Here is a 23,620-nt window from a genome sequence, read left to right on the forward strand (position 1 = left end):
ATATAAATAAAATAAATAAAAATAAAATAAATATAAATAAAAAGTAAATAATATACTATAGTATATAAATAATATACGATAAAAGTAAATAATACACTATAAAAGTAAAGATATAAATAAGAGTCATATAAAATAAATATACAAATAAATATAAATAAATTTAAAAATACTATAAAAGTAAAGATATAACTAAGAGAGTAATATAAAATGATAATCTGAATAAAGCATATATCTATATACAAATAAGCGTGAAATGTGAATAATACAAGAATAAATATACAAACAAATAAAATAAAAATTATATAAAATAAATGTAAAATATGAATAAGAGAAGTATAAATATACAAATAAATATAAATACTACATAAGTAAAGATATAAGAGAATAATATAAAATGATAACAAGCTGAATAAAGCATATATCCATATACAAATAAGTGTGAAATATGAATAATACAAGTATAAATATACAAATAAATAAATATAAATAAATTAAAAGATACTATAAAAGTAAAGATATTAATAAGAGAGTAATACAAAATAACAACAATCTGAATAAAACATATATCTATATACAAATAAATGTAAAACATGACTAATACAAGCATAAGTATACAAATAAATATAAATAAAAATACTATAAAAGTAAAGATATACTATAAAAGTAAATACTATAAAAGTAAAAATAAGAGAGTAATACAAAATAACAACAATCTGAATAAAATATATATCTATATACAAATAAGTGTGAAATATGGATTATACAAGCATAAATAACCAAATAAATATAAATAAATATAATAAAAATACTATAAAAGCAAAGATATGAATAAAAGAGTAATATAAAATGATAACAATCTGAATAAAGCATATATCCATATACAAATAAGTGTGAAATATGAATAATGCAAGTATAAATATACAAATAAATAAAAATAAATAAATTAAAAGATACTATAAAAGTAAAGATATAAATAAGAGAGTAATATAAAATGATAATCTGAACAAAGCATATATCTATATACAAATACATGTAAAATATGAATAATATAAGTATAAATATACAAAATACTATAAAAGTAAAGATATTAATAAGAGAGTAATATAAAGTAATAACAATCTGAATAAAACATATATCTATATACAAATAAATGTAAAATATGAATAATACAAGTATAAATATACAAAAACTACTATAAAAGTAAAGATATGAATAAGAGAGTAATACAAAATAACAACAATCTGAATAAAACATATATCCTACACCACTGGAGAAATTACACTGCTTAGCCGGTATTGCACCACCTGACATCTGCCGGGAAGTAGCAGCCAATAGTGAAAGGACCAAGGCAGAGACATCTCCAGCCCACCCCGTTTGGATATCAGGCAGCATGTCAACGACTTAAATCTAGACATAGTTTTCTAAGATCTACAGAGACACTCGCTGGAACACCTCAGCAAGCGAGAGTCCAAAAGTGGCAGCCTCAAACCCAAAACCTCAATCCATGGCTGATACCAAACGAGAGACTCCCCGCTGGGCACACAGAAGACTGGGCGACTTGGAAGGCGCTGAACAGACTGCGCTCTGGCACCACGAGATGCAGAGCCAACCTCAAGAAATGGGGCCACAAAGTGGAATCCACATGACATGCGTGTGTGGAGAAGAGCAAACCACAGATCACCTGCTGCAATGCAACCTGAGCCCTGCCACATGCACAATGGAGGACCTTCTTGCAGCAACACCAGAAGCACTCCAAGGGGCCAGCTACTGGTCAAAGGACATTTAATCAACTACCAAGCTTGCAAACTTTGCGTTTTGCCTGTTTGTTTGTTTGTTTGTTTTGTTAAAAATGTAATACAAATGCCTGGTTGCTCCTGACACAATAAATAAAATACATTTACAAAATAAGAAAAATTAAGAGTGGGACAGGTGCTGCTGTAATTGAGTTTTGAGAACGAGGAGAGACTAATATCCCTTGAGCCATTTGTTCTTTAGCAGGACACATGCTCTCTCTGCTGCCGTTCCTTTGGCTCAGATTTTTCCATGCATCAGCCCAGTTATGGTGATTTCCAAGGATGCGCAGGCCATCCAAATGTGGCACACCGATTGTGCATTCCATAGACTAGGCTGTTGATGAAGCGCCCTTCTGCCCCTGCGTGTGAGGCTCCGCTTTTCTGGCACAAACAGGGCGAGAGATCTGCAATTAACTTCGCCCATTAAAACAAACCTTTCATCATTCGGTAACGGAGAGCTCATGAAAATATTTAGGCGGCGCGCTTTGCCAAGGAAGACGGCTGTTTTGCTGCAGCTCTTCAACAGAACTGAACTCATGATTAGAATTTCATTTGAATCCATTATGTTCCAAGGTAAGTCGGCGCTTGTGGTGCAGCTAAGGTCATGGCAGGAAGAGAACATGCAAGTCTCAGCCGGCGCATGGAGGATCCGGAAAAAGCACTTCTTCCTCATTCCCAAGGCTTGTGCCCAGGCCCGTAGCCAGGATTTCGTTTTGGGGGGGGCTAAAAAATTTTCAGGGGGGGTTTCGGGGGGGGGCTGAGTTTCGGGGGGGGGGGGCTGAGTCTGAGTGAAAGAGGGTCTAGCCTAGCAAACCTTTTGTATCATTACCCCAATACCCCCATACATATGGGATATATTGAGAATGGTGATCAAATCATGATATTAATAAACATAACAGTTTAAATAATGCACCAGTAAGGCCTTTTCGCGAACCACCATGAGAATTTCGGGGGGGGGCTGAAGCCCCCCGAGCCCCCCCCCCCCGGCTACATGCCTGCGTGCCCCTAACTTTGGGGGCTGTTTCACAATGGAACCCCATCCTTTCTCACCCTCCAAGCAAAGTCCAGTGTTATTTCCAGGCAAAAATAACCGCTTTGCCCATGTTCCACACAGTCCTGTATCCCAGAATATCAAGGCAGAAAATCCCACAGTATCTGCTTTGAACAGGGTTATCTGAGTCCACACTCAGATAATGTGGGATTTCCTGCCTTGATATTCTGAGATATAGGACTGTGTGGAAGGGTCCCCATTGTGATCGGAGGTGACCCCCACTCCAGGGCTCAGTAAAAGATAGTTCAAAATCAGGGAATTCATAGTTTTGCCAAGGACACCAGGCTGAATTGGTCCCATAATCCCCTATCTCCCCTCCTGTTTTTATGAATGGACTCCAACTACTCAGTGCTCCCCTGAACTTCCATGCACCCCCCCCCCCCCATGAACTCTTATGAGTTCTTATGAACTTTCATTAACTTTATAGAAACTTCTATAAACTCTTGCCAAACTTTAGGAACATCGATCATGGTATCCTTCTGGGACGACTCTATGGGATGGGCCTCGGGGCATGGTTCTGTCGTGGCTCCGGTCCTTCCTGGAGGGCCAATCCCAGATGGTGAAGCTGGGAGATGTCTGCTCGGACCCCTGGCCTTTGATCTGTGGGGTCCCGCAAGGCTCTATTTTATCTCCCATGCTTTTTAACATTTACATGAAACCGCTGGGAGAGGTCATCCAGAGTTTTGGAGTTAGGTGCCATCTCTACGCAGATGACACACACCTCTACTACTCATTTCCACCTAATTCCAAGGAAGCCCCTCGAGTGCTGGACGAGTGCTTGGCCGCTGTGGCTATCTGGATGAGGAGGAACAAGTTGAAGATCAATCCCGACAAGACAGAGGTCCTCCTGGTCGATCGTAAACCGGATCGGGGTATAGGGTGACAACCTGTGCTGGATGGGGTTACACTCCCCCTGAAGTCACAGGTCCGCAGTTTGGGAGTCCTCTTGAGTTCCCCTTCAACCCTGCATGATTCCTCCCCTTCCCCTTGAACTCTGTGTATGCTCCAATTGCCCCATTCCTCATTCCCTATATGTATTTATGTTTATATAAGAAAATACGAAAGAAAGCAACCTTTTCATGAACCAGCAACCCATGGCTCTTGGAGTTTCCAAACTTCCTGAGCCAATAATCCCCTAACAAAGGATTTCACCAAGCCCATTTGCATGGACAATAAGTAAATGGCTCTGTCTGACCGGACCTTGGAAGGCTAATAGCCAGGCCACCCAGAATGATAGGGTCTATGGACACTTTGCATTACTCAACACAAAGGACATCTCTCCATCTCCATCTGTCATCTACCTCCTTGCTGTGCCACATCCTGATCTCCTGAAACTAGCATCTACTAACTTCATCAATGAACTCCATATCGCAGGAGAGTGTGACAAAGGACCTAGCCTCTTGGGGCTAGATAAGAATGTTAATTCAAGGAATCAAACAATAACTCAGGCCAGGCTTGAGAGCCTAAAGCTATCGCCCAGCTATTTGGCAAACACTGGCCATTCTTATTCCAGTCAACTACACATTTCTTCGTTGTTTCCCTGTTGCCTGCCTCCCCCCCCCCCCCCACCTCATTGGCTGGACAGCCAAAAGTAGGCCTAGGGCCCTCATTGGATCTCCTCCCTGCTCGCTGACGTCACAGCCAATCACAACGAAGCCGGCTCAGGGGGGTGGACATGGGAACTTTTGAATCTGAAGGCTATATATTTTGTATTTCTCTGCCCAGTAGGTTATGTCGCTTTGTTGGCAGACTACTGCAATCGTCATCCTTTCCAGCTGGAATGAAATAAAATCTCATTGACTTTTTCTTCAACTTGTTGAGATTTATTCTGGAATACTGGCTTCTTTTCTCACCAGGCAACCCACAATGGCTTGGATCTCTCTATACACAGCCGCTCTAAATTGCTTGACAACACCATTCTCCCCCATAGGGAAAGGTAAACAACACTATCCTTACCCATGTCTTAGAACAGACCTGGGGGGTTTCTCCCCCATGTTATTTTCACAAGGAGCCTGTAAGGTAGCATGTCCCCCAACATTTCAATACGGAATTTGGACACGTGTGTCAAGGCAGAGTGCAGTATGTGTGAAAAAGATCTTGGTGTCCTCGTGGACAACAAGTTAAACATGAGCCAACAATGTGATGCGGCAGCTAATAAAGCCAATGGGATTTTGGTCTGTATAAATAGGAATCTAGTGTCTAGATCCAGGGAAGTCATGCTCCCCATGCTCCATTCTGCCTTGGTTAGACCACACCTGGAATATTGTGTCCAATTCTGGGCACCACAATTGAAGGGAGATGTTGACAAGGTAGAATGTGTCCAGATCAGGGTGACTCAAATGATCAAAGGTCTGGAGAACAAGCCCTATGAGGAGCGGCTTAAAGAGCCAGGCATGTTTAGCCTGAAGAAGAGAAGGCTGAGAGGAGACATGATGAGGGCCATGTATAAATCATAGAATCCTAGAGTTGGAAGAGACCTTGTGGGCTATCCAGTCCAAACCCTTTCTGCCAAGAAGCAGGAAAATTGCAATGAAAGCACCCGGACACATTCCAGCTTTGAGTCAACATCTTCCTTCAATTGTAGTGCCCAGAATTGGACACAGTGATATTCCAGGTGTGGTCTGACCAAGGCAGAATAGAACATGAGCATGACTTCCCAGCTCTTTATGCCACTCATCATAGGGCTTGTTCTCCAGACCCTTGATCATTTGAGTCGCCCTCCTCTGGACACATGACAGCTTAGAGTCAACCTCTCCCTTCAATTGTGGTGCCCAGAATTGGACAAAATATTCCAGATGTGGTCTGACCAAGGCAGGGTAGAGCACGAGGAGCATGACTTCCCTGGATCTAGACTCGAGACTCCTATTGATGCAGGCCAAAATCCCAGTGGCTTTTTTTTTGGGGGGGGGGGGGGGAGTCATAGGGAGGAGGGAGCATGGAACCCCACCTCCTCCAAGATGAACTGAACCACCTCAACTGGGCTCTACGGGCCAATGGAGACTCCACCTCAGACATCAGAAGAGCTGCAAGACCAAGAACAAGCCACAAGAGTCAAGACAAAGATCCACCCAGAGGGAAAGTGTTCTTGCCAGATATCAAGGGAACCACTGACCACAGAGGGAAGCTGATGAGGAAACACAACACAAATTATCTACAGACCCACCAAGAAAATCCAACAAATGCTACGTTCAGGAAAGGACAAGAGGGATCCTCTCACTTCTGCAGGAGTCTACCGTATCCCACGCAGCTGTGGACAAGTCTCCAGAGGGACCACCAAACGCAGCAATGCCCAGACATGAATCAAGGAACATGAAAGGCACTGCATACTACCTCAACCAGAGAAGTCAGCCATAGCAGAGCACCTGATGAACCAACCTGGACACAGCATATTATTTGAGAACACAGAAATGCTGGACCATTCTCACAACCACCATGTCAGACTACACAGAGAAACCATTGAAATCCACAAGATGCATGTGGACAATTTCAACAGAAAGGAGGAAACCATGAAAATGAACAAAATCTGTCTACCAGTATTAAAAAAGCCCTCTAAAATAACAACAGCAAAACAACAGAGAAGAAACAGTCTGGGACAGCTAATCACTTCTCAACAAAAGATTGCCCCAGGCACTGCCAGGCCATCAAATGCTAATCAAGGTGGTCAGTTATTTCTCTTCTTTTCTTTTTGTTGAGTCAAAAGCGACTTGAGAGATTGCAAGTCGCTTCTGATGTGAGAGAATTGGCCGTCTGCAAAGACGTTGCCCAGGGGACGCCTGGATGTTTTGATGTTTTATCATCCTTGTGGGAGGCTTCTCTCATGTCCCCGCATGAGGAGCTGGAACTGATAGAGGGAGCTCATCCGCCTGGTCAGTTGAAACATTCACACCTCGCTCCAACAGACAAGAGTCCTTTGTCCCACCTTGGTCATTATTCCACAGATATATAAACCCTTTTTCCTAGTTCCAACAGACTTCACTATCTCTGAGGATGCCTGCCATAGATGCAGGTGAAACGTCAGGAGAGAATGCCTCTAGAACATGGCCATATAGCCTGAAAAAACCTATAACAACCCGAGTATGGAATTGTCGGAGTTGAAGTTCAAAATACTAGGAGGGCCCAAGTTTGTCCATGCCTGCGTTAGATGCAACCATAAGACTGACTTGAGGTCCCGGCACCCACAGACACCCATAAGATCATAGCGTTGCTTGTTTGGATTCTATGTAACATCGCACAACAACGACATGCTTCAATTTCATTCGTTTGATAGGATTTGTAATGGTGATGCAGAACAGAGTTCATCCACCTTCTTCTCCGAGGAGGACAGACCTCAGCTGGAGCGGCAACATCAAAAACCATTGCAGCTAATCTGGTTTTGAGCCTAGCTTTACCCTCAGCCAAAAACGAGGCAGATTGCTTTAGGAAACAGAACACAAAGGCCTGCTCTTTGATCCCTATAATTCGTCCTGGGCTTTTCTGATGGCATATTTTGTCTGGGGAGACCGTCCTGGCAGTTTATTTCTGTCCCAGATGCAAAGACAGCATTTCCTCCCAGGCTTAGGTTGGCTTACTCACGCAGCCACTTCAGTGGGACACGTTGGAAAGTGAAATGGATACCTGGATTCCTAAGGTAAGTCAATCCTTCATCGCCTCTTTCCCCCCAAGCAGAATACACCTCCTTCAAATAGCAAGGAGCACATATGTTTACATACTAAACGGCATCTGCCTGATGAAATGGAAGATCTGCGGTCGAAAACCCACAATGAGGTGTAATTACCCCCAAGATGGTTTTTTATTCCAGAAGCCCTAACCTAGCATTTCTCAACCTGGGGGTCGGGACCCCTGGAATGTCACGTGTGGGTGCCAGAAGGGTCTTCAAAGACCAATAAAAAAACACAGTATTTTCTGTTGGTCATGGGAGATCTGTGTGTCAAGTTTGGTTCAATTCCATCGTTGGTGGAGTTCAGAATGCTCTTTGATTTTAGGTGAACTATAAATCCCAGCAACTACAACTCCCAAATGTGAAGGTCTATTTTCCCCAAACTTCACCTGTGTTCACATTTGGGCATATTGAGGAATCGTGCCAAGTTTGGTCCAGATCTATCATTGTTTGAGTCCACAATGCTCTCTGGATGTAGGTGAATTACAACTCCCAAACTCAAGGTCAATGCCCACCAAACCCTTCCAGTATTTTCTATTTGTAATGAGAGTTCTGTATGCCACATTTAGTCCAATTCCATCATTGGCGGAGTTCAGAATGCTCTTTGATTGTAGGTGAACTATACATCCCAGCAACTACAACTCCCAAATGACAAGGTCTATTTCCCCAAACTCCACATTTGGGCATAGTTAGGACACGTGCCAAGTTTGGCCCAGATCTATCATTGTTTGAGTCCACAGTTCTCTCTGGATGTAGGTCAACTACAACTCCAAAACACAGCCCCAAAACACCCACCAGATCCTTCCAGTATTTTCTGTTGGTCATGGGAGTTCTCTGTGCCAAGTTTGGTTCAATTCCATCGTTGGCAAAGTTCAGAATGCTCTTTGATTGTGGTGAACTATAAATCCCAGCAACCACAACTCCCAAATGTCAAGGTCTATTTCCCCCAAACACCACCAGTATTCACATTTGGGAATACTGACTATTCGTGCCAAGTTTGGTCCAGATCTATCATTCTTTGATTCCACCATTTTCTCTGGGTGTAGGTGAACTACAACTCTGAAACTCAAGGCCAATGCCCCCCAAACCCTTCCAGTGTTTTCTGTTGGTCATGATGGTTGGGGGGTCACCACAACATGAGGAACTGTGTTAAGGTGTTGCAGCATTAGGAAGGTTGAGAACCACTGGTTTAGGAGAACTTCTTGAATAGGAGAGGTGTTCAGCAGACTTGAATGTGGTTGGTTTACTATAGGATGCCCTTGACCTGGTCTCTGCCCCCTTGGCAAACTTTTCCTCCCACTGCTTAAAGTGAAGCTTGGCCATCCTTTGAAAGGCCACCAATAAACCAACGTGGTCACGACTTTGCTTGGTGCCAAAGAAAATTCCAGGGAGAAGAACACTGAACTCGTTTCAGGTCAAAATCCACCTTTTTTTTTTTGCTTTCTTAAAGCGTTTTGTCTCCCGAGCCAACGTGGCCCTTATCGGCGCAATCTCAATGAAGCCTGAGCCGTAAACCAGCCATTCTGTTTGAGAAATCCCTCGTCTGTGACAAGGAGTAATTCAAATTAAAAAGCTCCAGCGAGGCCGGTAATCTGATGGGATGGCAAACTGGGAATGGAAATTTCCTCCTCTGTCAATGATACAGGTGATCCTTCTTTGACATCCAGTTTATGGTCGTAATAATGCAAGATAACAGGTCAAGCACCTGACCCGACTGAGCATGAGATGGTATCCGATCCATAAATCAGGGTGGGGAGGAATGTGTCTCTTAATGCACTTCAGGTCCCAGCATCCACAGCTAGCATAACGAAAGATGTGGGATCCCATGAGTTGCACAAGGTTATACTTTGCATACAACTAGCCTTGTGCAATACAGAAGTGCATCTACAGAAAGTATGGGCAAACTTGGGCCCTCTAAGTGTTTTGGACTTCAACTCCCATAATTCCACTTCAGGTCCCAGCATCCACAGCTAGCATAACGAAAGATGTGGGATCCCATGAGTTGCACAAGGTTATACTTTGCATACAACTAGCCTTGTGCAATACAGAAGTGCATCTACAGAAAGTATGGGCAAACTTGGGCCCTCTAAGTGTTTTGGACTTCAACTCCCATAATTCCACGTCAGGTCCCAGCATCCACAGCTATCATAACGAAAGGTGTGAGATCCAATGAGTTGCACAAGGTTATACTTTGCATACAAGTAGCCTTGTGCAATACAGCCTTGTGCATCTACACCAGGCATGGGCAAACTTGGGCCTTCTAGGTGTTTTGGACTTCAACTCCCATAATTCCACTTCAGGTCCCAGCAGCCACAGCTAGTATAATGAAAGGTGTGAGATCCCATGAGTTGCACAAGGTTATACTTTGCATACAAGTAGCCTTGTGCAATACAGAAATGCATCTAAACCAGGCATGGGCAAACTTGGGCCCTCTAAGTGTTTTGGACTTCAACTCCCATAATTCCTGACAGCCTCAGGCTCTTTCCTCCCCCCCCCCTCGGAAGTAGCCTTGTGAGTCTTGTGCATTGCAGAAGTGCGTCTACAACAGGCATAGGCAAACTTGGGCCCTCTAGGTGTTTTGGACTTCAACTCCCATAATTTCTGACAGCTTCAGGCCCTTTCTTCTCCCCTTTCCTAAGAAGTAGCCTTGTGAGTCTTGTGCATTACAGAAGTGCATCTATACCAGGCATGGGCAAACTTGGTCCCTTCAGGTGTTTTGGACTTCAACTCCCTTAATTCCTGACAGCCTCTGGCTCTTTCTCTCCTCAGGCACTTAGAAATAGCCTTGTGAGTCTTGTGCATTGCAGAAGTGCATCTACACCAGGCATGGGCAAACTTGGGCCCTCCAGGTGTTTTGGACTTCAAGTCCCATAATTCCTGACAACCTCAGTCCCTTTCCTTTCCCTCCTCAGGTGCTTAGAAATAGCCTTGTGAGTCTTGTGCATTAGAGAAATACATCTACAGAAGGTATGGGCAAGCTTTGGCCCTCCCGGTGTTTTGGACTTCAACTCCCATAATTCCTGACAGCCTCAGACCCTTTCCTTTCACTCTTCAGGTGCTTAGAAATAGCCTTGTGAGTCTTGTGCATTACAGAAGTGCATCTACAGAAGGTATGGGCAAGCTTTGGCCCTTCATGTGTTTCGGACTCCAACTCCCACAATTCCTATCAGTTTCAGACTCTTTCCTTTCCCTCCTCAGGCGCTTAGAAGTAGCCGTGTAAGTCTTGTGTATTACAGAACTACATCTACACCAGGCATGGGCAAACTTGGTCCTTTCTGGTGTTTTGGACTCCAACTCCCACAATTCCACTTCAGGTCCCAGCAGCCACAGCTAGTATAATGAAAGGTGTGAGATCCCATGAGTTGCACAAGGTTATACTTTGCATACAAGTAGCCTTGTGCAATACAGAAATGCATCTAAACCAGGCATGGGCAAACTTGGGCCCTCTAAGTGTTTTGGACTTCAACTCCCATAATTCCTGACAGCCTCAGGCTCTTTCCTCCCCCCCCCCTCGGAAGTAGCCTTGTGAGTCTTGTGCATTGCAGAAGTGCGTCTACAACAGGCATAGGCAAACTTGGGCCCTCTAGGTGTTTTGGACTTCAACTCCCATAATTTCTGACAGCTTCAGGCCCTTTCTTCTCCCCTTTCCTAAGAAGTAGCCTTGTGAGTCTTGTGCATTACAGAAGTGCATCTATACCAGGCATGGGCAAACTTGGTCCCTTCAGGTGTTTTGGACTTCAACTCCCTTAATTCCTGACAGCCTCTGGCTCTTTCTCTCCTCAGGCACTTAGAAATAGCCTTGTGAGTCTTGTGCATTGCAGAAGTGCATCTACACCAGGCATGGGCAAACTTGGGCCCTCCAGGTGTTTTGGACTTCAAGTCCCATAATTCCTGACAACCTCAGTCCCTTTCCTTTCCCTCCTCAGGTGCTTAGAAATAGCCTTGTGAGTCTTGTGCATTAGAGAAATACATCTACAGAAGGTATGGGCAAGCTTTGGCCCTCCCGGTGTTTTGGACTTCAACTCCCATAATTCCTGACAGCCTCAGACCCTTTCCTTTCACTCTTCAGGTGCTTAGAAATAGCCTTGTGAGTCTTGTGCATTACAGAAGTGCATCTACAGAAGGTATGGGCAAGCTTTGGCCCTTCATGTGTTTCGGACTCCAACTCCCACAATTCCTATCAGTTTCAGACTCTTTCCTTTCCCTCCTCAGGCGCTTAGAAGTAGCCGTGTAAGTCTTGTGTATTACAGAACTACATCTACACCAGGCATGGGCAAACTTGGTCCTTTCTGGTGTTTTGGACTCCAACTCCCACAATTCCACAGGCATAAGCAGCTGAGGGGAGAAAGGAAGGATTCGTGCCAAGTTTAGTCCAGATTTGTCACTATTTGAGTCCACAGTGATCTCTGGGTGTAGGTGAACTCCAACCCCAAAACACCCACCAAACCCTTCCAATATTTTCTTTTGGTCATGGGAGTACTGCATAACCCGGGTTAGTTTAGTGTTTACGCCTTATTTTATTTTTCTAGTTATTGAATATTTAATGTTTATTTTACTTAAGTGATATTCGTCTTTACTGTTTGAATGTTGCACAAATCCTATGTAAAATCATACTACGTATTTTTGAAATTAATATTGAGATCTGAAATATATACAGAAAATCTTTACTCTTGGCACGTTTCTCCCTTTCGCTCTCCATTTGTGCCTCTTCAAATTCTGCAGCACTGCTGGTCACAGCTGACCTCCAGTTAGAGCGCTCAAGGGTTAGGGGTCCCCAGTTCCCGGTGTCATATAATCCAGTTCAAAGCAGACAATCTGGATTGTATATGGCAGTGTAGACGGGAGTCTCATATAATCCAGTTCGGAGTAGTTAATCTGCATTCAGAAACTATTGCTTTAAGGCAGTGAAGATCCAGCCTGGGACGTTTTTGAAAGCAGCGGAAGAATTGGGATGGCAGAGGAATCGAGACAAACTTTGCCAAATTAGGACAGTCAAAAATATGCCATAAATTGAAAAAGAAGTGGTTTTATCTTCCCCATGACCTCAGGAAGCCAAATATCTTCAGGCAAGCCTGTCTGGCTACCTTGGCAGCCACCTCTCCACCAAAGTCAACATTGACACTGAAATACAACACCGCCTGAGCTCTGCGAGTGCAGCTTTTTTCCGAATGAAGCAGAGAGTGTTTGAGGACCGGAACATCCGTAGGGAGACCAAGGGGCTTATTTATAAAGCGATTGTCCTCCCAACCCTGCTATACGCCTGCAAAACGTGGACTGTCTACAGACATCAACATTGACACTGAAATGCAACACTACCTGAGCTCTGCGAGTGCAGCAGTCCTCCAAATGAAGCAGAGAGGGTTTGAGGACCGGGAAATCTGTAGGGAGACCAAGGGGCATGTTGATAAAGCTATTGTCCTCCCAAACCTGCTGTATGCCTGCGAAACGTGGACTGTCTACATACATCAACATTGACACTGAAATGCAACACCGCCTGAGCTCTGGGAGTGCAGCATTCTTCCAAATGAAGCAGAGAGGGCTGAAGGACCGGGACATCTGTAGGGAAACCAAGGGGATTGTTGATAAAGCTATTATCCTCCTAACCCTGCTATATGCCTGCGAAACATGGACTGTCTACAGACGTCACATGCAACTCCTGGAATACTTCCACCAACGTTGCCTCTGAAAAATCCTGCAAATCTCTTGGGAAGACAAGCGGACAAATGTCAGTGTGCTGAAAGAAGCAAAGACCACCAGCATTGAAGAGATGGTCCTCCGCCATCAACTCCGCTGGACCGGTCACCTTGTCTGGATGCCCGGCCACCTTCTCCCAAAGCAGTTGCTCTACTCCAAACTCAAGATCGGAAAATGAAATGTTGGTGGACAGGAAAAATTTAAAGATGGGCTCAAAGCCAATCTTACAAACTCTGGCATAGACGGTGAGAACTGGGAAGCCCTGGTCCTTGAGCTCTCCAGCTGGAGGTCAGCTGTGACCAGCAGTGCTGTGGAATTTGAAGAGGCACAAATGGAGGGCGAAAGAGAGAAGTGTGCCAAGAGGAAGGTGCAGTCAGCTGTGATCAGCAGTGCTGCGGAATTTGAAGAGGTACGAATGGAGGGCGAAAGAGAGAAACGTGCCAAGAGGAAGGCACGTCAAGCCAACCCCGACCGGGACTACCTTCCGTCTGGAAACCGATGCCCTCACTGCGGGAGAAGATGCAGGTCAAGAATAGGACTCCACAGTCACCTACGGACCCACCGCCAGGACACCGACCTTGGAAGACCATCCTACTCCTACTCGGTTGGCAACCAGATGCTAGAGCTGATGGGCCGTTTCCCTGTTCCAGCAGCATGCTTATAATATTATTCTGGCATGTCCTTTTTTATTGTTTTCATTCTGCGGAGAGTATTAGATTTGCAGCCAAAGGAGCCTCATTTTTCTGCTTCCTTGGATCTGATATTTCTTTCTCCCCTTTTTTCCAGCCTTTGCCGAAAGAAAGCGTCCTGCTTATGTAAGCCCTCGAGGGCTGCCAAGCTGGGAACAAGGAAAAGAGCTCGGCCCCTTCCCCAGATCTCCCCAAAGCACCTCCTTGCCTCCAAAGCATTTTAATTTTTGGGTCTTTTCCAGAGATCTATCGGCTCACTTTACCTGACCTTCAAGAAGGGGAGGAGGAAAAAAGGTATTTTCATCTCGCACGTTAAGTCGAGAAATCCTCTTAGCACAGAACATTTTGTGAGAGCTTTAAACTGGGTTACATAAATTTATTTGCGGTCCCGAGAGCAACCTTCTCTTTTGGATTCACACAAGGACACAGAGGCGGGAAGTTTCGTGGCAAGGGTCCTTTGTCATTTCAGCAAAGCAACCGCCTGACCTGGATTGGAAGTTCACACTCAAAGCTACCCCCATTCATCTTGAGCAGTTGTTGGTGTTGTTGTTTGTTTGTTTGTTTGTTTGTTTATTTAGAACAGTGTTTCTCAACCTGGGGGTCATAGAATCATAGAATCAAAGAATTGGAAGAGACCTCATGGGCCATCCAGTCCAACCCCATTCTGCCAAGAAGCAGGAATATTGCATTCAAATCACCCTTGACAGATGGCCATCCAGCCTCTGTTTAAAAGCTTCCAAAGAAGGATCCTCCACCATGCTCCAGGGCAGAGAGTTCTACTGCTGAACAGCTCTCGCAGTCAGGAAGTTCTTCCTCATGTTCAGATGGAATCTCCTTTCTTGTAGTTTGAAGCCATTGTTCCGTGTCCTAGTCTCCAGAGAAGCAGAAAACAAGCTTGCTCCCTCCTCCCTGTGGCTTCCTCTCACATATTTATACATGGCTATCAAATCTCCTCTCGGCCTTCTCTTCTTCAGGCTAAACATGCCCAGCTCCTTAAGCCGCTCCTCATAGGGCTTGTTCTCCAGACCCTTGATCATTTTAGACGCCTTCCTCTGGACACATTCCAGCTTGTCAATATCTCTCTTGAATTGTGGTGCCCAGAATTGGACACAATATTCCCGGTGTGGTCTAACCAAGGCAGAATAGAGCATGGGGAGCATGACTTCCCTAGATCTAGACACTATGCTTCTACTGACGCAGGCCAAAATCCCATTGGCTTTTTTGCTGCCACATCGCATCGTTGGCTCATGTTTAACTTGTTGTCCACGAGGACTCCAAGATCTGGTCGGGACCCCTGGAGGGGGGTCGTAAGGGGGTTTCGGAGGGGTCGCTGAAGACCATCAGAAAACACATTTCTGATGGTCTTAGGAATGTCATTGTATGTCATTGTTGATTGCTTCTTGCTTATTTTTGTTTATGTGATTTATTTGAATTGTATTGAACCAAACTTGGCACACAGAACTCCCAATGTGGAGTTTGGGGAAAATAGACCTTGACATTTGGGAGTTGTAGTTGCTGGGATTTATAGTTCACCTACAATCAAAGAGCATTCTGAACTATGTCAATGATGGAATTTAACCAAACTTGGCACACAAAACTCCCACAACCAACAGACAGGGTTTGGTGGGCATTGACCTTGAGTTTTGGAGTTGTAGTTCACCTTCATCCAGAGAGCACTGTGGACTCAAACAATGAAGTATCTGGACCAAACTTGGCATGAATACTCAGTATGCCCCAATGTGAACACTGGTGTGGTTTGGGAAAAATAGACCTTGACATTTGGGAGTTGTAGTTGGTGGGATGTATAGTTCACCTACAATCAAAGAGCATTCTGAACTCCACCAATTATGGCATTGAACCAAACGTGGCATACAGGACTCCCATGACACTAGAAAACACTAGAAGGGTTTGGTGGGCATTGACCTTGAATTTGGGAGTTGTAGCTTACCTACATCCAGAGATCACTGTGGACTCAAACAATGATGGATCTGGACCAAACTTGGCACGGATATTCTATATGCCCAAATATGAACGCAGATGGAGTTTGGGGGAAATAGACTTTGACATTTGGGATTTGTAGTTATTGGGATGTATAGTTCACCTACAATCAAAGAGCATTCTGAATCCCACAAACGACAGAATTGGGGAAAATTTCCCACATAGAACCCTCATGACCAACAGACAATACTTAAGGCCATCCAGTCTAACTCTCTTCATCAGGGCAAGAAAATGTAATCAGTGCCCTCCTGACAAAGAGCCATCCAGCCATAGATATAGATAGATAGATATGATTCACACACACACACAGATGTAGTATCCTAGATTTGAAAGGGACCCCTAAAGAAGGACAATTATATGTTGCATGTTCCAGGGTGGGCAAACCAGACAATCTCCACATCAACACTGGCAAAGAAACAGCAAGAAATACTGTTTACCCACAAGCATTACTTTATTTTCCAGATCACTAGACTGGGCCACAGCAACATGTGGCATGGGATGGCTAATAATAATAATAATAATAATAATATGCAAATTTAATATTTGATGGCATATACATGACTACCCTATTTAAAGTCTATGGCTGGATGTACACTGCCCTATAATCCAGTTGGAGAGAAAAAGTGGGATATAAATAAACATAATAATAATAATAATAATAATAATATGCAAATTTAATTTTTGATGACATATACAGGACTATCTTATTCAAAATACTATTTACCCACAAGCATTACTTTATTTTCCAGATGACTAGACTGGGCCACAGCAACGCATGGCAGGGGGTGGCTAATAATAATAATAATATGCAAATTTAATTTTTGATGGCATATATATATGACTACCCTATTTAAAGTCTATGGCTGGATGTACACTGCCCTATAATCCAGTTGGAGAGAAAAAGTGGGATATAAATAAACATCATAATAATAATAATAATAATAATAATAATATGCAAATTTAATTTTTGATGGCATATATATGACTGCCCTATTTAAAGTCTATGGCTGGATGTACACTGCCCTGTAATCCAGTTGGAGAGAAAAAAGTGGGATATAAATAAACATAATAATAATAAGAAGAAAAAGAAGAAGAAGAAGTAAATTTAATATTTGATGGCATATACATGACTATCTTATTCAAAATACTGTTTACCCACAAGCATTACTTTATTTTCCAGATCACTCGACTGGGCCACAGCAACGCGTGGCAAAGGATGGCTAATAATAATAATAATAATAATAATATGCAAATTTAATTTTTGATGGCATATATATGACTGCCCTATTTAAAGTCTATGGCTGGATGTACACTGCCCTGTAATCCAGTTGGAGAGAAAAAGTGGGATATAAATAAACATAATAAACATAATAATAATAATAATAATAATAATAATTTTAAAAGTGGGATATAACTAAACATAATAATAATAATAATAATAATAATATGCAAATTAAATTTTTGATGGCCTATATATGACTGCCCTATTTAAAGTCTATGGCTGGATGTACACTGCCCTATAATCCAGTTGGAGAGAAAAAAGTGGGATATAAATAAACATAATAATAAGAAGAAGAAAAAGAAGAAGAAGAAGTAAATTTAATTTTTGATGGCATATACATGACTATCTTATTCAAAATACTGTTTACCCACAAGGATTACTTTATTTTCCAGATCACTCGACTGGGCCACAGCAACGCGTGGCATGGGGTGGCTAATTATAATAATAATAATATGCAAATTTAACTTTTGATGGCATATATATGACTGCCCTATTTAAAGTCTATGGCTGGATGTACACTGCCCTATAATCCAGTTGGAGAGAAAAAGTGGAATATAAATAAACACATTAATAATAATAATAATAATAATAATTTTAAAAGTGGGATATAACTAAACATAATAATAATAATAATATGCAAATTAAATTTTTGATGGCCTATATATGACTGCCCTATTTAAAGTCTATGGCTGGTTGTACACTGCCCTATAATCCAGTTGGAGAGAAAAAGCGGGATATAAATAAACATAATAATAATAATAATATGCAAAATTAATTATTGATGGCATATACATGACTACCCTATTTAATGTCTATGGCTGGATGTACACTGCCCTATAATCCAGTTGGAGAGAAAAAGTGGGATATAAATAAACATAATAATAATAATCATAATAATTTAAAAAGTGGGATATAACTAAACATAATAATAATAACAATATGCACATTTAATTTTTGATGGCATATATGACTGCCCTATTTAAAGTCTATGGCTGGATGTACACTGCCCTATAATCCAGTTTCAGAATGTGGATCAAGTGCATTGGATTGGCAATGTAGAAACCAGTTCAATGCAGTTAATCCACCTTCTAAAACTGGATGATAAGGCCGTGCAGATCCAGCCTAGGATTCTACTGCTGCCCCTTTTTGTAGTTCCAGCGTCTATGGAATGAAAGCAAAGGGAAAGCAGGTGTCTGCAACTCACCATTCTTGCAGCTGCCTTGCCCTGTCTTGGGTCTCATGTTGGAAAAGAAAAAAGAGAAAGAAATAGGAAGAGTTTGTTTGCAGAATTTTGGAATAATCACTCCGAGCGAAGCGCAAAAGGTCAACCAGAAGACGGCTGGTCCAAAATAGTCGTGGAGGAGAGGAAAGTTCAACTGCTCTGACATGAGCTCTGTGTCCACAGCTGTTATACTCGCAGTAATTCATTCTGATATTCAAATGAGCCGAGGAGGCAGGCCTTGGGGCAGAGATCTTGCCAGAGAGGCCTCCCGGGTCTCCAGCAGAGCAAGGCTGCCAAGCCCAGAACTGGATGGAGAGCAAGAGGAGAGTGTGCCGGCGGTCAGGCGCAGCCAAAAGGACTCTTGGCTAAAGGACACCAAGGTTGTCAGGGTCAAAACTTGTGCTTTTAGGACAACCAGGTAACCTCGGTGGCGCAGTGGGTTAAAGCGCTGAGCTGCTGAGCTTGTTGACTGAAAGGTCGCAGGTTTGAATCCTGGGAGCGGCATGAGCTTCTGCTGTCAGCCTCAGCTTCTGCCAACCTAGCAGTTTAAAAACATGCAAATGGGAGTAGATCCATAGGTGTCGCTCCGGCGGGAAGGCAGGGGCAGCTCAACCCATTACGCAAAGTAAGCATTTGCAGTATAGTTGATTTGCCCAGGAGCGCTCTTGAGGCGCTCTTGGGGGAAAATAGACCTTGACATATGCGAGTTGTAGTTACTGGGATGTATAGTTCACCTACAATCCAAGAGCATTCTGAACTCCACCAATGATGAAATTGAAACAAATATGGCACACAGAACTCCCACGACAAACAGAAAATATATATCAGTGATTGGTGGGGGGGGGGGGGGGAGAGGGGGTAACTGTTTGTTTACCGTTGAAAATTACATAGGGCCGCCTCTGCGGGAAGGTAACGGCGCCCCATGTAGTCATGCCGGCCTCATGACCTTGGAGGTGTCTACGGACAATGCCGGCTCTTTGGCTTAGAAATGGAGATGAGCGCCATGCCCCAGAGTCGGACACGACTGGACTTCATGTCAGGGGAAAACCTTTACCTTTACCTTTACCTTTACCTAGGTAACAAAAAAGCTGAAATTACCATTGAAATCACAGGAGTGCGATATAGTAGAGTCTCGCTTATCCAACATAGACAGGCCGACAGAACGTTGGATAAGCGAAAAGCTTGGATAATAAGGAGGGATCCAGGAAAAGCCTATTAAATGCCAAATTATGTTATGATTTTGCAAATTAAGCTCCAAAGCATCATGTTTTACAACAAATTGACAGAAAAAGCAGTTCTGTACAGTACTACATGGTAACGTTAGGTAGTAATTGTTGTATTTACAAATTTGGCACCAAAATATTGCAATATATTGAAACAGCCAATCCCTCTCCAATGCCAGGAATACAGCTTAATGGTGTAACATTAGAAAATGTTGACCTTTTCCACTCCCTTGGCAGCCACCTCTCCACCAAAGTCAACGTTAACACTGAAATACAACACCACCTGAACTCTGCGAGTGCAGCATTTTTCCGAATGAAGCAGAGAGTGTTTGAGGACCGGGACATCCATAGGGAGACCAAGGTGCTTGCTTATAAAGCTGTTGTCCTCCCAACTCTGCCATACGCCTGCAAGACGTTGATTATCTGTAGACTGTCTACAGAAATACAACACTGCCTGAGCTCTGGAAGTGCAGCATTCTTCCGAATGAAGCAGAGAATGTTTGGGGACTGGGACATCCGTAGAGATACCAAGGTGCTTGTTTACAAAGCTATTGTCCTCCCAACCCCGCTATATGCCTGCGAAACGTGGACAGTCTACAGACATCAACATTGACACTGAAATGCAACACTGCCTGAGCTCTGTGAGTGCAGCTTTTTTCCGAATGAAGCAGTGAGTGTTTGAGGACTGGGACATCCGTAGGGAGACCAAAGTGCTTGTTTGTAAAGCTATTGTCCTCCCAACGCTGCCATATGCCTGCAAAACGTGTACTATCTACAGATGCCACATGCAACTCCAGGAATGATTCCATCAGCGTTGGCTCCTGCAAATCTCTTGGGAAGACAAGAGGACAAATGTCAGCGTGCTGGAAGAAGCAAAGACCACCAACATCGAAGCAATGGTCCTCCGCTGGACCGGCCACGTCTGGATGCCCGACCACCGTTTCCCAAAGCAGTTGCTCTACTCCGAACTCAAGAACGGGAAACGGAATGTTGGTTGGCAGGAAAAGAGATTTAAAGATGGGCTCAAAGCCAACCTTAAAAACTCTGGCATAGACACTGAAAACTGGGAAGCCCCGGCCCTTGAGCGCTCCAGCTGGAGGTCAGCTGTGACCAGCAGTGCTGCAGAATTTGAAGAGACATGAATGGAGGGCGAAAGAGAGAAACGTGCCAAGAGGAAGGCACGTCAATCCAACCCCAACTGAGAGTGCCTTCCACCTGGAAACCGATGTCCTCACTGCGGGAGAACATGTAAATCAAGAATAGGGCTCCGCAGTCACCTACGGACCCACTGCCAGTACACCGATCTTGGAAGACTACTCTACTCAATTCCAGGAAGCAGGGTGAGCTCCTGTCTGTCAGCTCCAACTTCCCATGCAGGGACATGAGAGAAGCCTCCCACAGGATGGTAATACATCCAGGCGTCCCCTGGGCAACTTCTCTGCAGATGGCCAATTCTCTCACTAAATCAATTATCACTGAATTACAGAACAACGTAAAACTTATACATAGGTATCTGTTGCTTTATATGGCCAATTCTCTCACACCAGAAGCAACTTGCAGTTTCTTAATTCATTTCTGGCACAATAAAAAGCAGAAAAGATTATTAAAAAGATAACCAAAACAACTTGACTCATTTGCTAGGATTTGTGGGGAGAAAAAAAGGGTGGCAGATTATTTTGCAAAGTACCATACCCAGACCCCTCCAGCAAGCTGGCTAGGTAAAATTATGGGATTGTAGTTGACAGTGGTGGAACCACCAGGCACTGATCCAAAACTGATTTAAAATTGCAGCTGTTTGGTTTGCAAAAGACCTCGGTGTGTCTGGAAAGTGGGCTGGGTGCTCAGTAACCCCAAGGAATGGAAAAACCACCACTGAGCCAGAGGAATAAATGCTGCTGAAGAGAAGCAGATGGATGAAAAGTTGCAAGCCTACCCAAGTCGGGTTGTGTTGGGTTGGCATCATTTTATCCAACCGTTCTGCATAAACGCTGGCTATGTTGGGACGCAGATGACTTTTTGAAGGATCAGGATACGGAGGCATCCTTAACTGAGGTGTTACAGTCTGTTTTGTCTCTTCCCTGAAGAGTCAAAGGTCTCAGAAATGTTCCTAATTGCAGAAGGAGGACAAGAGAACACTCTGTGCCCAGACTTTCCAAATAAATATTGCACACCGGTGGTTGCAAACAGACTTTGGGTGGTCTTGATAAAAAAGGGAAGATTAGCCTGCAGAAGAGAAGGCCGAGAGGAGACATGATGAGGACCATGTGTAAATATGTGAGGGGAAGTCATAGGGAGGGGGGAGCAGATCAAGGGTCTGGAGAACAAACCCTATGAGGAGCGGCTGAAAGAGCAGGGAAGTCATGTTTCCCCTCTATTCCGCCTTGGAATACCTGGAGCACACCTGGAATATCACTGTGTCCAATTCTGGGTACCACAATTGAAGGGAGATGTTGGCAAGCTGGAATTTGTGCAGAGGAGGGCGACTCAAAGGATAATGGGTCTGGAGAACCAGCCCTATGAGGAGTGGCTTAAAGATCTGGGCCTGTTTATCCTGCAGAAGAGAAGGCTGAGAGGAGACATAATGTGAGCCATGTATAATTATGTTAGAGGAAGTCATAGGGAGGAGGGAGCAGATCAAGGGTCTGGAGAACAAACCCTATGAGGAGTGGCTGAAAGAGCAGGGAAGTCATGTTCCCCCTCTATTCCGCCTTGGTCAGACCACACCTGGAATATTACTGTGTCCAATTCTGGGCACCACAGTTGAAGGGAGATGTTGGCAAACTGGAATGTGTCCAGAGGAGGGTGACTCAAAGAATTGAGGGTCTGGAGAACAAGCCCTATGAGGAGTGGCTTAAAGATCTGGGCATGTTTCGCCTGCAGAAGAGAAGGCCAAGAGGAGACATGATGAGGGCCATGTATAAGTATGTGAGAGGAAGTCATAGGGAGGAGGGAGCAGATCAAGGGTCTATAGAACAAGCCCGATGAAGAGCGGGGGAGTCATGTTCCATTCCCCCTCTATTCTGCCTTGGTCAGACCACAGCTGGAATATCACTGTGTCCAGTTCTGGGCACCACAATTGAAGGGAGAAGTTGACAAGCTGGAATGTGTCCAGAGGGGGGCGACCCAAAGGATAATGGGTCTGGAGAACAAGCCCTATGAGGGGCGGCTGAAAGAGCAGGGAAGTCATGCTCCCCATGCTCTATTCCGCCTTGGTCAGACCACACCTGGAATATCACTGTGTCCAATTTTGGGCACCGCAATTGAAGGGAGATGTTGGAAAACTGGAATGTGTCCAGAGGAGGGCGACTCAAAGGATCGAGGGTCTGGAGAACAAGCCCTGTGAGGAGTGGCTTAAAGCTCTGGGCATGTTTAGCCTGCAGAAGAGAAGGCTGAGAGGAGACATGATGAGCAGGGCCGTAGCCAGAAAAAAAGTTCAGGGAAGTTTGAAAATTTCGGGGGGGGGGGGGGGGGGAGGGTTGAAACCTGCCTCTTAGCTCACGCTGAAGCAAAGAGCACAGCAGGGGCAGAGCAGCCTTCAATAGCCTGCAGCTCCGCCCCTGTCAACCACCTCCACCAAGTCTGGCCTCCTTAATGAGAGAATTCAACACCCCCCCCCCCACCCAACTTGGTTGCTTCACTACATCGGCTATTGGTGCACGTAATGACAGTGTGAATAAATTGTCGATATTTGCTTGAGATAGTGCTTGCAGTTCTGGAGGGACTCTTAATTTTTTGCGTCTCATAGACGTAGCATGAGGATTTGGTTAGCCAGTTAAAATTCATGAGTAAACCAGGTTTATTTTTTTAACCTGAAAAATTTCTGGGGGGGGGGTTGAACCCCTAATCCCCCCCCCCTCGCTACAGGCCTGATGATGAGGGCCATGTGTAAATATGTGAGAGGAAGTCACAGGGAGGAGGGAGCAGATGAAGGGTCTGAAGAACAAGCCCTATGAGGAGCGGCTTCAAGAGCAGGGAAGTTGTGCTCCCCGTGCTCTATTCTGCCTTGGTCAG

General features: G+C 44.1%; 1 protein-coding gene across 1 annotated transcript in view; it reads right to left on the reverse strand.

Moving 5' to 3' along the window:
* Window positions 1-18,530, reverse strand: part of MAPK6 (mitogen-activated protein kinase 6) — a 43,293-nt gene extending 24,763 nt beyond the window's left edge. Inside the window, exon 1 of the mRNA XM_060755556.2 lies at window positions 18,369-18,530. The gene's annotated coding sequence lies outside the window, so the exon portion shown is untranslated. The remainder of the gene's footprint in view (window positions 1-18,368) is intronic.
* Between the last annotated feature and the right edge of the window lie 5,090 nt (window positions 18,531-23,620).

The sequence above is a fragment of the Anolis sagrei genome, chromosome 9 (assembly GCF_037176765.1).
Source record: "Anolis sagrei isolate rAnoSag1 chromosome 9, rAnoSag1.mat, whole genome shotgun sequence".
Lineage (NCBI taxonomy): Eukaryota > Metazoa > Chordata > Lepidosauria > Squamata > Dactyloidae > Anolis > Anolis sagrei.